General features: G+C 30.0%; 1 protein-coding gene across 2 annotated transcripts in view; it reads left to right on the forward strand.

Moving 5' to 3' along the window:
- The window catches only part of LOC100205545 (N-alpha-acetyltransferase 35, NatC auxiliary subunit), a 77,470-nt gene that overhangs the window by 19,392 nt on the left and 45,302 nt on the right, over nucleotides 1-12,776 (forward strand). The gene's annotated exons all lie outside the window — the stretch shown is intronic.

Here is a 12,776-nt window from a genome sequence, read left to right on the forward strand (position 1 = left end):
ATTATATAAGATATATAAAATTATATATTATATAAGATATATAAAATTATATAAATTATATAAGAAATATAAAAATAAATTGTGTTTCATCAACAAAGATTCATCAGATTTCTGATGAATCTTTGTTGATGAAACACAATGGAAAAAATTTTTGTTAAGTGATTTTCTACTAATATATAATTGCTCTGTTCTTTTAAGAACATTGAGCACTCTATTGTGTAGAATACTCTTTAAAGTTGTTTAAATATATATATATATAGGTATATATATATATATATATATATATATATATATATATATATATATATATATATATATATATATATATATATATATATATATATATATATATATATATATATATATATATATATATGTATATATATATATATAAATATATATATATATATATATATATATATATATATATATATATATATATATATATATATATATAAATATATGCTTATTTATTTTTATATTTCTCATATAATTTATATAATTTTATATTTCTTGTAAAATATGTAATTTTATATATCTTATATATATTTATATATATATATATATTAAAGTTGTTTAAATATATATATATATAGGTATATATATATATATATATATATATATATATATATATATATATATATATATAATATATATATATATATATATATATATATATATATATATATATATATATATATATAGAACCCTTAGATGTTGTCCGAAAGTTTTTTCCATATTTTGTTGACAAAAAGTAAAAATTAAAATGCAAGACCGGAATTTTTTTTTTTTTAATAATGATAGATTGCCTGCCCCAATTGCAAACCCTCAGTCGATGTAGCAGCACTCCCTTGCGGGTCAGGCTATTTGTCAGTCGATGTAGCAGCACTCCCTTGCGAGTCAGGCTATTTGTCAGTCGATGTAGCAGCACTCCCTTGCGAGTCAGGCTATTTGTCAGTCGATGTAGCAGCACTCCCTTGCGAGTCAGGCTATAAGATAGTCGATGTAGCAACACTCCGCGCATGATTTACAGTAAAAAAAATAAAAATAAAAACATTTTATTAAAAAAAAAAAAAAAAAAAAAATTTTATTAAAAAAAATAAAAATAAAAACATTGTTTATATTGTTAAAAACATTCAAAATGTTTTAAAAACATTCAGAATGTTTTTATAAACATTCTGGTCAATTAAATTTGCGTTTTTGTGGTTTTTTTAAAAAACGATTAATTTGTAATTAAATTAATGGTTTTTACTTTCGTCCAACACGGAAATGTTGGACGAAAGTTAAAAGTAATTAAAAGTGACGTATGTGTTGGCGTAAGAATCACTTTTTTCCTTCCGCTCTTCCCAAAGCCAACAAACTATAGATCTATATATATATATATATATATATATATATATATATATATATATATATATATATATATATATATATATATATATATATATATATATATATACTACTGTGATCAAAAAGTAAGGTGAATTTTTTTATAAAATGAAAAATCTTTATTTATTCTTCCAAATTTGTATCCCTCAAAATAATCCCCCCCGGCCCCAATGCACTTTTGCCAACGTTTTTTCCAGTCTTCGAAGCATGCCGAAAAGTCCTCGGTAGGGATAGCCTTCAATGCGCGTGCTGATTCACGTTGGATCTCTTCAATGGACTCAAAACGATTTCCCCGGAGTGGTCTCTTGAGCTTTGGGAACAGCCAGAAGTCACACGGTGCTAAGTCGGGCGAATACGGTGGTTGTGGAGCAACATGGGTAGAGTTTTTGGCGAAAAACTCACAAAGAACCAGTGCTGTGTGCGAAGGCGCATTATCGTGGTGCAAAATCCAAGAGTTATTGGCCCATAATTCCGGTCTCTTTTTGCGAATAGCTTCACGCAAACGTTGCAAAACGCTTAAATAATATTCCTTGTTGACAGTTTGGCCAGTTGGAAGGAATTCGTAGTGCACGACACCACAATAATCAAAGAAAACAGTCAACATGACCTTGATTTTTGAGCGACTTTGACATGGTTGCTTCGGTCTCGGCTCGCCTTTTTCACGGTATTCACTCGATTGGTCGGTTGTTTCAGGGTCGTATGCGTAGACCCAAGTCTCATCGCCAGTAATAATTTGTTTGTAGACGTCTTGATAGTCAGAAAGCATTGCTTCACACGTTTTAACGCGACGCTCTTTTTCAAAGAAATTAAGAAATTTCTGCACCAAACGTGATTTGAGTCTTCTGAGGCCCAAATGATCCTTCAAAATCCCTTGCACCGACCCAAATGATATTCCAACCATGTCAACAAGGTCTCGAATGGTTAACCGACGATTTGCAAGCACCAATTCTTTGATTTTGTTGATGTGGCGATCATCAATCGAAGTCGATGGTTGTCCGGAGCGTTCCAAGTCATCAACACGTTCTTGGACTTCTTTGAAGTCTTTGTACCACTTGTAAACATTTTTTTGAGACATAGTCTCTTCACCGAAGGCCTTTTGCAACATTCAATACGTTTCAGCAGCAGAAATATCATTCCGCAAACAAAATTTAATAGCACTTCTTTGCTCAACAAAATTAGACATCGTGAAAATCGCTGAATGCACTTTTGGTACTTCAGAAACAAGCGTAAACAAAAAAAAAATAATTATGAGTTTGACATGTAATTTGGCGCAAATGTTAATGACATTCCTACCAACTTAAAAATAAAAAAGATTGGACGATTCGAATAAGGCGGGAAGTTTAAATTAAAAATTCACCTTACTTTTTGATCACAGTAGTATATATATATATATATATATATATATATATATATATATATATATATATATATATATATATATATATATATATATATATATATATATATATATATACCTCCCCACCCCCCACCTCCACTTACTAAGGTGAGGGTGAGGGGGTTTGGGGTGGCACCAATCAAATTCAACTAACTTTTAGTAATTTAATTAACTTTTGTTAATTCCCTTTTAAGACCATTACATTGTATATTTGCTGGAAAATCTTGCACACATTTTTGATAGTGACTATGAAAATTTGAATCTTATGGTAAAACCATGAAAAAATGCAATAAAGATCTAATGGCCTTAACTGTATATTTATTAGAAAATGAATTATGTTTGTTTCATGCTAGAAAATGATTGCTTATATCTTTGTAAGTTGGCTGCCCTTTTTTCCCCTTTGATTGGTGCCAGCCCAAACCCCTCCCCCTCACCTTGGTGAGTGGGGGGGGGGGGGAAGGGAAGGGGTTCAGACCACATAAACACAACTGATTACCTATAATAAAATAGAATTTAAAGAAATAAAGGTTTTATTTTGAAATTAATTTAGATATTTAGATATTAAGTACCTAAATATCTATATTAATTTAGAGACCTTCATTTGAACCATAATGAAGGTCTCTAAAAAGTTACTGCCCCCTTTATTTGTGCCCCTATCTACTATAAAGACCAGATCAAGGAGAGGACAACCAACCATATCTTTCCTTTTATTAAGAAATAACTTATAATTAGTTGCACCCTTTACATAGGCCGGTTGGCAGATTAGAGGGGCACTGGTTTCTTTTAACACATACAACCGTTAAAATCAGAGATGGTGAGCCCAGGCCATTGGTTGAAATATAATGATTTGACCCATATATATATATATATATATATATATATATATATATATATATATATATATATATATATATATATATATACACACATATATATATATATATACATATATAAATTATAAATTATGTTAGTGTGTTCTACAAATAGAGTGCTCAATGTTCTAAAAGAACAGAGCAATAATAAATTAGTAAAAACACTTATCTAATTTTTGATTACTTCAACACTGTGTTTCACCATCAGTAGGTTCATTAGGAAGAATGTCTAAACATAAAAAAATTTTCATATTATAGAAAAATTATTTCACAGGAAGTTGGGAATTGTTATAATTAATTATGTAATAACTGTAGTATTTTGCAACCAGGAAGTTGCATCAGCTACATTAGATAATTAAAAAATCATGAAAAGAATTCTTTAGAATTAGGATAAATTTGGACTGGTCATTTGTTTTTATAATTTTTTTAAAGGAACTTATTTTCATGTCTGCATTTAGAAATTAATTCTGAATATTTATTCAGTAAATTTTTTTGATCTAAATGAGTAATAATTTCAAATTTTTCTTGTAAACATAGTATACATTTTTTGGAAATGTTGTTATAGGCAGCCGCAGTTTTTAGGATAGGCCAGTTTAATTTAAAATTAATATTTTTTTCTTTTAGTTGCCAAATATACTTAGACAGCATAGTCTCTTTTGAGTAGCTTTTATGTTTAAAAGATTGTTTGTGATTGGCATATATATATATATATATATATATATATATATATATATATATATATATATATATATATATATATATATATATATATATATATATATATATATATATATATATATAGTTCTATAGATTGTTGCATTGGGGAAGCACGGAAGGAAAAAAATGATTCTTACGCCAACTATTACAAATTAATATTACAAATAATTACAAATTAATCGTTTTTTAAAAAACCCGCAAAAATGCAAATTTAATTGACCAGAATATTTTTTAAAAATTCTGAATGTTTTTAACAATATAAACAATGTTTTTATTTTTTTTTAATAAAATGTTTTTATTTTTATTTTTTTTAATAAAATGATTTTATTATTTTTTTATTTTACTGTAAATCATGCGCGGAGTGTTGCTACATCGACTATCTTATAGCCTGACTCGCAACAAACTGCCGCTACATCGACTGACAAATAGCCTGACTCGCGACGGAGTGCTGCTATATCGACTGACAATTAGCCTGACTTGCAACAGAGTGCTGCTACATCTACTATCTTTTAGCCTGACTCGCAAGAGAGTGCTGTTACATCGATTCCGAGTTTGATCCCCACCACGTCCCTGGTAGTACCGCGCTCAACTTGTTTCTCCGCGCAGCGGCCTTGTTCCTTAAGGTTCGTGTTTCGGAGTTATAGAGTTGAGAGAGGGTTATAACCACTATTAAGTAGCCTCCTCATCTGTAGTGGCCTTCTCTGCCTTGAGGAGGTGAATAACAAAATATATATATATATATATATATATATATATATGTATATTAGGGCTGTTCATGTGAACACAGGAAAAAAAATTTTTTCTCGGATTTGAATGCATAGTTGTTTATTTTGTGCCATTTGACATAGTAATTGACTGTGGAAAAAATCTTTCTAATCAGATAATGTTTAGGGGGTGCTCAATGACCATAAAGTTTTACGAAAAACGTCAAAAACGTGTAAAAAGTTCCAAAGTTCCAAAAATTTCTAGAACCTGGTTAGTTAGATTTTTTCCACTGAAATATTGTCTGATTGCGTGCTATATAGATTAATTAAAGTGCAGCAGATTAACTGTCATCAGGGCACCAGACTAAAAAATGTCTGCTAGTGTTTAAAACAACTGTGTTTATATCATTTTGTTAAAATTTGTATTCATAATTTTAATACTATTATTTAACTCAATTTAGAATTTGTTCAAACAGAATAAAAAGGTTTACAAGTATAAATATTATTTTTATTTGGAATTTCAGTTTGACAACAAATGTATTAATATTTTGATAGTACCTAACCTTAGTAACCTATTACAGAAAACTAGCATGGTAGTCTGGTAGTGTATTGTTTGTTATTAAGTGCAGATAATAATAATTTCTAATTTGAAAATATTTATTTAATTTCTTTAGTAATAATTATTATAATATATTGCTGCAGCTGCATAAACCAACAACTGAATGATAAGTTTGTATAATATGGTATTGAGTTTTGATTTTCTCATAATATTTCAGTTATCATTGAAATGGCAGCATCATCTCGTGTTGCTATCTCTACACGACTTCAAACCAAAATCTTTTTAATTGGACAACCAGAGCCAAATCTTCCAGATAAAGTTCTTCCCTTAACATCTGATGTTTTAAAAACATTTTTTTATCATCTTAATTCAACCAAAAAGTCAGTGCCTGAAAGTCTTAAAACAACTGTTGATGAACTGATTATTATTTGGAATAAAGCCCGTATTCCGACAGCATTTCATCCGAATGTAGTCTTAAAGTTGAAAACTTTAGTCCAGGAATTTAAATTAATAAAAAAAAAAAATCCAGATTGTCAGATTCTCAGAAATCGAGAGAGAAATCATTTACAGACACCATTGGCCTACTTTTTGACATTGCCCACAAGGATGCTGAAACCATGATCAGAATTGAAGAAGATAAAGAATTTTTATTGGATCAGAGATGTCAGAGAAAAATGGTGATGTTTGGAGAGGACAAAGAACTTTCAAAATTAGAAGAAAGAAATGAAGCAAGGAAACAAGCAGAGAGAGAACGAAAGCTAAAAGAAGAGCAAAGACAATCTGGTGCGAGTGCAATAGTTCCTGTTATTGAACCTTTACATGACGAAAGTTATAGTGATGACAACGATAACGATGCTGTTGATAATGACAAAATGGTTGATAGAGATTTTGAGATAGAAATCCCTGTTTATTACAGACAACAAGTCAGTAAAGCAAGTTCTTCAGGGTCAGCTGAATCAAGTTTAGCAAGTACTCCAAAACGACAATGTATCTTAGATACAATTCTTGACTCGCCTGATGTTTCATCAACATTAGACAGAATTAATCTATCTGACACAAAATTTACTATACTAGCAGCAGCAATTGCAAGGGCTGGTGGACAGAACCTCGATGATGGATCATTGTCACGTTCTACAGTCCGTAGAAAACGAACCTATCATCGATCAAATATTGAAGCCACTGTTCGAACTGAATTCTGCGATTTGGACAAACCACCATTAATCGTCCACTGGGATGGCAAACTGATGATAGATCGTACAAATTCTGCAGCCCCTAAAGCAAATGTTGACCGGCTATCTGTAGGTGTGACAGGTCACAATGTTGACAAAATACTTGGAATAGCAAAACTATCAGCTGGAACTGGAGAAGCCCAAGCAAAAGCAGTTATTCATCTGCTTAATTTCTGGGACATAATTGGTGATGTTATTGGAATGAGTTTTGATACTACAGCCTCTAACACTGGCTCCAAAAATGGTGCATGTGTAGTTCTAGAGAAACATATAGGTAGAAATTTGTTATATTTCGCTTGCAGACACCATGTTCATGAGATCATAGTAGCAGGAGTGTTTGGATCACTATTTGGACCATCATCTGGTCCCAACATACCTCTTTTCCAGAGATTTCAGCAATATTGGCCCAAAGTTAATCAAGGAAATTTTAAACCTCTGGATGACATTCGAATGAAAATACCCCTGGTGCAAGAACTACAAAATGAAGTGATTGCATTCCTCAAAGAAAACCTGCATGTTAAAATGCCAAGGGATGACTACAAAGAAATCATGGATCTCTGTCTGTTAATACTTGGAAAACTGCCTGATCAAGAAGAGAAAAATTATCATTTCAAGATCCCTGGTGCTTATCACATGGCTCGCTGGATGGCCAAGGTTATTTATTGTTTTAAGATTTATTTATTTCGTGAAGAGTTCAAGTTGACCACAAAAGAGGAAAAAAATCTCTGTGAATTTTGCTTATTTGCTAGTCTGGTTTATGTAAAATCTTGGATATCATGCACAAATGCCAGCGATGCTCCAGTTAATGACTTGTTTCTGTTTCAGCAACTTAAGCAGTTTGCAGTTGTGAATAAAACGATTTCCGAAGCAGCAGTCAAGAACTTTCAAAACCATTTGTGGTACCTTTCACCAGAATTGGTCCCACTAGCTTTGTTTTCAAACAAACTTCAAACGGAAGAGAAGCGAAAAATGATTTCCAACATGAAATTTCACGGTGAGAACTGGTCTGAAAGGTTGATCAAATTAAAGAACATTGAAAGTCTAGAGAAGAAATCTCTGGACATGCTGGTGACATCAGTTTCAGCAAGTGCGTTGCGGTCAATGAAGGTTGATATTGATTTTCTGTTCAACAACGATCCAGCTACCTGGAATGATTCCCCAGAATACCAAGAAGGAAAAAATTTAGTATATTCATTGAAAGTAGTAAATGATGCTGCCGAACGATCTGTGGCTTTAATGTCGATGTTTAATGAATCGATTACAAGGAATGAATCTGAAATGCAGAGGTTAATTCAGGTGGTTGAGGATCACAGAAAGCGAGTGCCAGATGCCAGAAAGTGTACTCTGAAGAGTTATAGTCCTCGCTAGCATTAACATTGCACGAACTATAACATTACGATAATTAAATGTTAATTGCTCATATGTTTTTTTGTTTATAATTCGTATTTTAATCAATGACAAAGAGTCAAAAATCCTAGTGTTTTATTTTGGAAAAATTCTGATATAACAAAAACCGCAGAACTTTAGTCGTATTGCAGTATTTTATTTCATTAATTTCTCTGCTAATAAACCAGTCTAAAGTGGATGTGGATTGTAATTTGTATTCAGAATTTAATATTTAGAGATAATTAAAACTGATCAAATCTGAAAAATCTAATTAACCGGGTTTTAGAAATTTGTGGAACTTTGTTACTTTTTCCATGTTTTTCACATTTTTCGTAAAACTTTATGGTCATTGAGCACCCCCTAAACATTATCTGATTGGAAAGATTTTTTGCACAGTTAATTACTATGTCAAATGGCACAAAATAAACAACTATGCAATCAAATCTGAAAAAAAAAATTTTTTTGGACAGCCCTAATGTATATATATATATATATATATATATGTATATATATATATATATATATATATATATATATATATATATATATATATATATATATATATATATATATATATATATGTATATATATGTACATATATATATGTATATATATGTATGTATATATATGTATATATATGTATATGTATATATATGTATGTATATATATTTATATGTATATATATATGTATATAAATAAATGTATATATATATATATATATATATACATATATATATATATACATATATATATATACATATACATATATATACATATATATATATGTGTATATATATATACATATATATATATATGTATATGTATATGTATATATATTTATATGTATATATATATATATATATATACAGTGGTGTACACTTGGATTTTTGTTGGTCGCCCGGCGGGCGACTGAGAGTAATAATTTAGCTAATCTCGGTCGGCTGCCAATGTTTTCAGTCGTTCGTTACCATTTTTTAACAAAATTCGCATTTTGCGTAATTCTCATACAGTAAAGTCTTTACTATCTCTTCTAAACTTGATTTTTTTAAAAACATTAAATATTTTTTTACTGACTGTCATAACTGTTTTTTATATTTAATGAGGATTACATTATGAATAATGAGGAGAGAAAAAAGAAATCGAGCGATAATTGTTCAAATTAATGTTTTTTATTTTTTGCAATGTAATTTGATTGGTATCAAAAAGATGTCAAATAAAAGCAAACTTTTTATGTATTATTTTTTTTAATTACGCAACTTGGTTTTTGTCATTTCTCTTAGAATGTTACAACAAGATAATATTTAAGTAATAAATAATGTGTACGTACGCAGAAGGGGATCTAAAAGTCATCTTCTTTAATTTTGGACGCATAAATATTGCTTAATTTAAAATTTGACGCATAAATTCTGCTTATAGAATTATTGAAATAATAATAATAATGAAAAAAAAGTCTAGTCGCTCGGTCGGGCGACTAAACTGCATCAAAATATTATTTCCAGTAGCCCTTCAGAAGATTCGGGTGGCATTTGCCATTGGGTGACCGCTAGTGCACACCACTGATATATATGTATATATATATGTATATATATGTATTTATATATATATATGTATATTTATATATATATATGTATATATATGTATATATATATAACAACAGCAAAAATTAAATAAAAATAGTTTGCAAGAAATAGAGTACAATCTAAAAAAATAAATTTATTTTTTGATTTAACACACACAAATGCTATTTCTTTAAAAGTTTCTCTTGTTTTGGCTGAAAATTCAAATAAGTTCTTAAGTCTTGTTGCAAACTCTACTTCAAGTAGTACATGTGCTTCGTCAATAAAGTTTTCTCAAAATATTGAGAAGCTGTTTACGTCAAATACTTTTGAAATTTTAATCAATTTTACAGTAAGTCTTTTGGTTATTGTTTTTCTTTTTTTGTTTAGTATTTAATATTGACTGAGTTAGGTGATCGCATAAACTCTGATATTTTTTTACTTATGGGCATTGACTTAAATCTTTTTTACTTATCTACTATCATTTCTCAATTAACTTTTTTAAAAAACCACCTCTGAAATAAAAATTAAATACCAAAAAATGGTTATAACACACTGGTACTAAAAGTTTATTTAAAATATATTTTTTTACTTTACTGCTTGATTGTATTTAAAATGTAAATTAAATACATATATAAAAATGCAAATTAAATTCATTTAATAACAAGAATGTTTTTTAAATTACAACAAACTGGTACTAGAAATTTAAAAATCAAGAAAACTAGATTCACTGCTTGCTTGATTTTAAAAAGTAAATGCAAATTTTAACGTTTGAATGAACCATAATTGTAATAACATTTTATGACTATGAATGAAAAAATAATTATTGGTGTTCTTTATTACAGCAATAGCATGCAATCGCTTGCGATCAATATTCTTTTTTAACTAAACGACATTTGTTGTTGTTTTTGCTAAGACTTTGTAATTTTAACTTTATTTCTCAGTGCAATTTATGTATAAAAAACATTAATATTAATTATAAAATTAAACTTGCAATAAATGTGAAATACAATATTAATGAGCTCATGTTTACTATTTTCAAAACCTTTTCTATTTTTCTAATTTTTATAGTTTTCTTTTGATGATAAACTTTTTTTTTTGTTCATTTATTTTTATTTTCAACATTTTCACTTCCAACAAGGCTGAAAGCAACCACTATTAGAGTTGGAAGTTATTTGAAGAGAAAAGATGAGGTTTATAGAGCAAGATAATGATTGCCAGATGACTTAAAAGATTGCAAATTATATGAATCAGGAAAACAAGATAAAGAAAGCAAGTTCCAAAGAACTAATGTTCAAGGAAAAAAACTAGAGGAATAAGAATTTTTGAAGCACTTGGGAACAGTTACAGTAAAAGGATGAAACTTAATTGAATGACGAGTAACACAAGAATGAATTTTAGTAGATGGCACAATTGAAGCTAGCTTTTTAGAGCAGTGCCTATTATAGTATTTGTAGAAAAGAGAAAGAGAAGCAACATTATGACAATGTGATAATAGTTGGAGGTTGGCTGCATGAGCAGGTCCAACTATGTTTACAATGCGTTTTTGCACCTTGTCTAAAAAGAGACAAAGCATCATTGGAAGATCTGCCCCAGATATGACAACAGTATTCCATACAAGGACGGATTTTAGATTTATAGAGATAAAGAATAGAATGGCAATTAAGAAAGTGGTAAGCACGATAAAGAGATGCAACCTTAGCTGATGCTAATTTTACAATTGATTTAAAATATGGTTTATAAGAAAGATCAGAAGTAAGAGTTAATCCTGGAAGATAAAGGGTAGATGACTCATCGAGTACATTACCATTCATAAATATAGGAACATCTAAATTATTGCCATAATGATTAGCTGGAAAAAATTAAATTTTATCTGAGTTAAAGTTCACCAGCCACTGAGAGGGTCATGCTGTAGAAGAAGTGAGATCCTTTTAAAGCTCAAATACCCCCTCCAAGCAATCAGAGAGTGTTAGCTTTTTATCTAGCAAAAAAATGCCACCTTAGGTGTGAGAATTTCTTAAAGATCATTAATGTAAATTAAAAAGAGTATAGGGCCAAGGATAGAACCTTGAGGAACCACTATTTGCTTTTTGCCTATATCAGGTAAAAAGTAAATAGTGGAGTCAAAAGATGATATTGATGTAAAGCTCTTAGCAAGCAATGCAGCTTTGTCTTTAGGTGTGGTGACAAAATCTTAACCATAGAAGAGAGGCGGAATAAAGATTTGCCCTTATTATTGATACTGTTAAAGATTCTCCAGAAGTCTTAAGAGCCTTATTTTTAAGATAAAGTATGAGATTCCATGACCTGAGAATAGCGGGCTCTGGCGTTAAACAAAACCTTTTTACAATGGTTTCTAGCAATAGTAAACAGGCGTCTGTTTTCTTAAAAATTGTTTTGCTGATAGATATGAAAGTAATGGTTTTGATTGGAAATTGCAGCAGCACAATGTGAGGAAAACCATGGATAAGAGTGGGGCTTGACTTGGAATTGTTGAGAGGGAATAAAAGATCTTATGCCAGCCTTAATCTAGAAGTTACATAAGAAGCACATTTGTCAGCAGGAAAACGAAAGAATTCTACCCAAGGGTCATCATAAAGAAAATCATGGAAAGAGTTCCAGTCAGTTTTAAGGTAATTGTATGAGGTAGGATGATAGGGGATGACGATGACAAAGAAGAACTAGATAATAGTTTTAGAAAGATTAAACCATGATCAGAAGGGTAAATGTGGAGAAACTGAGCACCGACTAGGATCAGAAACAAGACATAAGTTGATTAGAGAAGGTAAATGATTTGGGTTGTCTGGAAAGTGAGTTGGAAAGTTGACTATTTGAGTTAGAAATTGTGAAAGGCAAAAGTTGTGGGCCTTAACTCCTGTAGAGTCACTAACACTAGGTCCAAGCCATTCAGTGATTTCATGATGAAGCCATTCAATGATTATTACATGATGGTGTAAAAGTTTGTCCA

This window comes from Hydra vulgaris, chromosome 13 (genome assembly GCF_038396675.1).
Source record: "Hydra vulgaris chromosome 13, alternate assembly HydraT2T_AEP".
Taxonomy (NCBI): Eukaryota; Metazoa; Cnidaria; class Hydrozoa; order Anthoathecata; family Hydridae; genus Hydra; species Hydra vulgaris.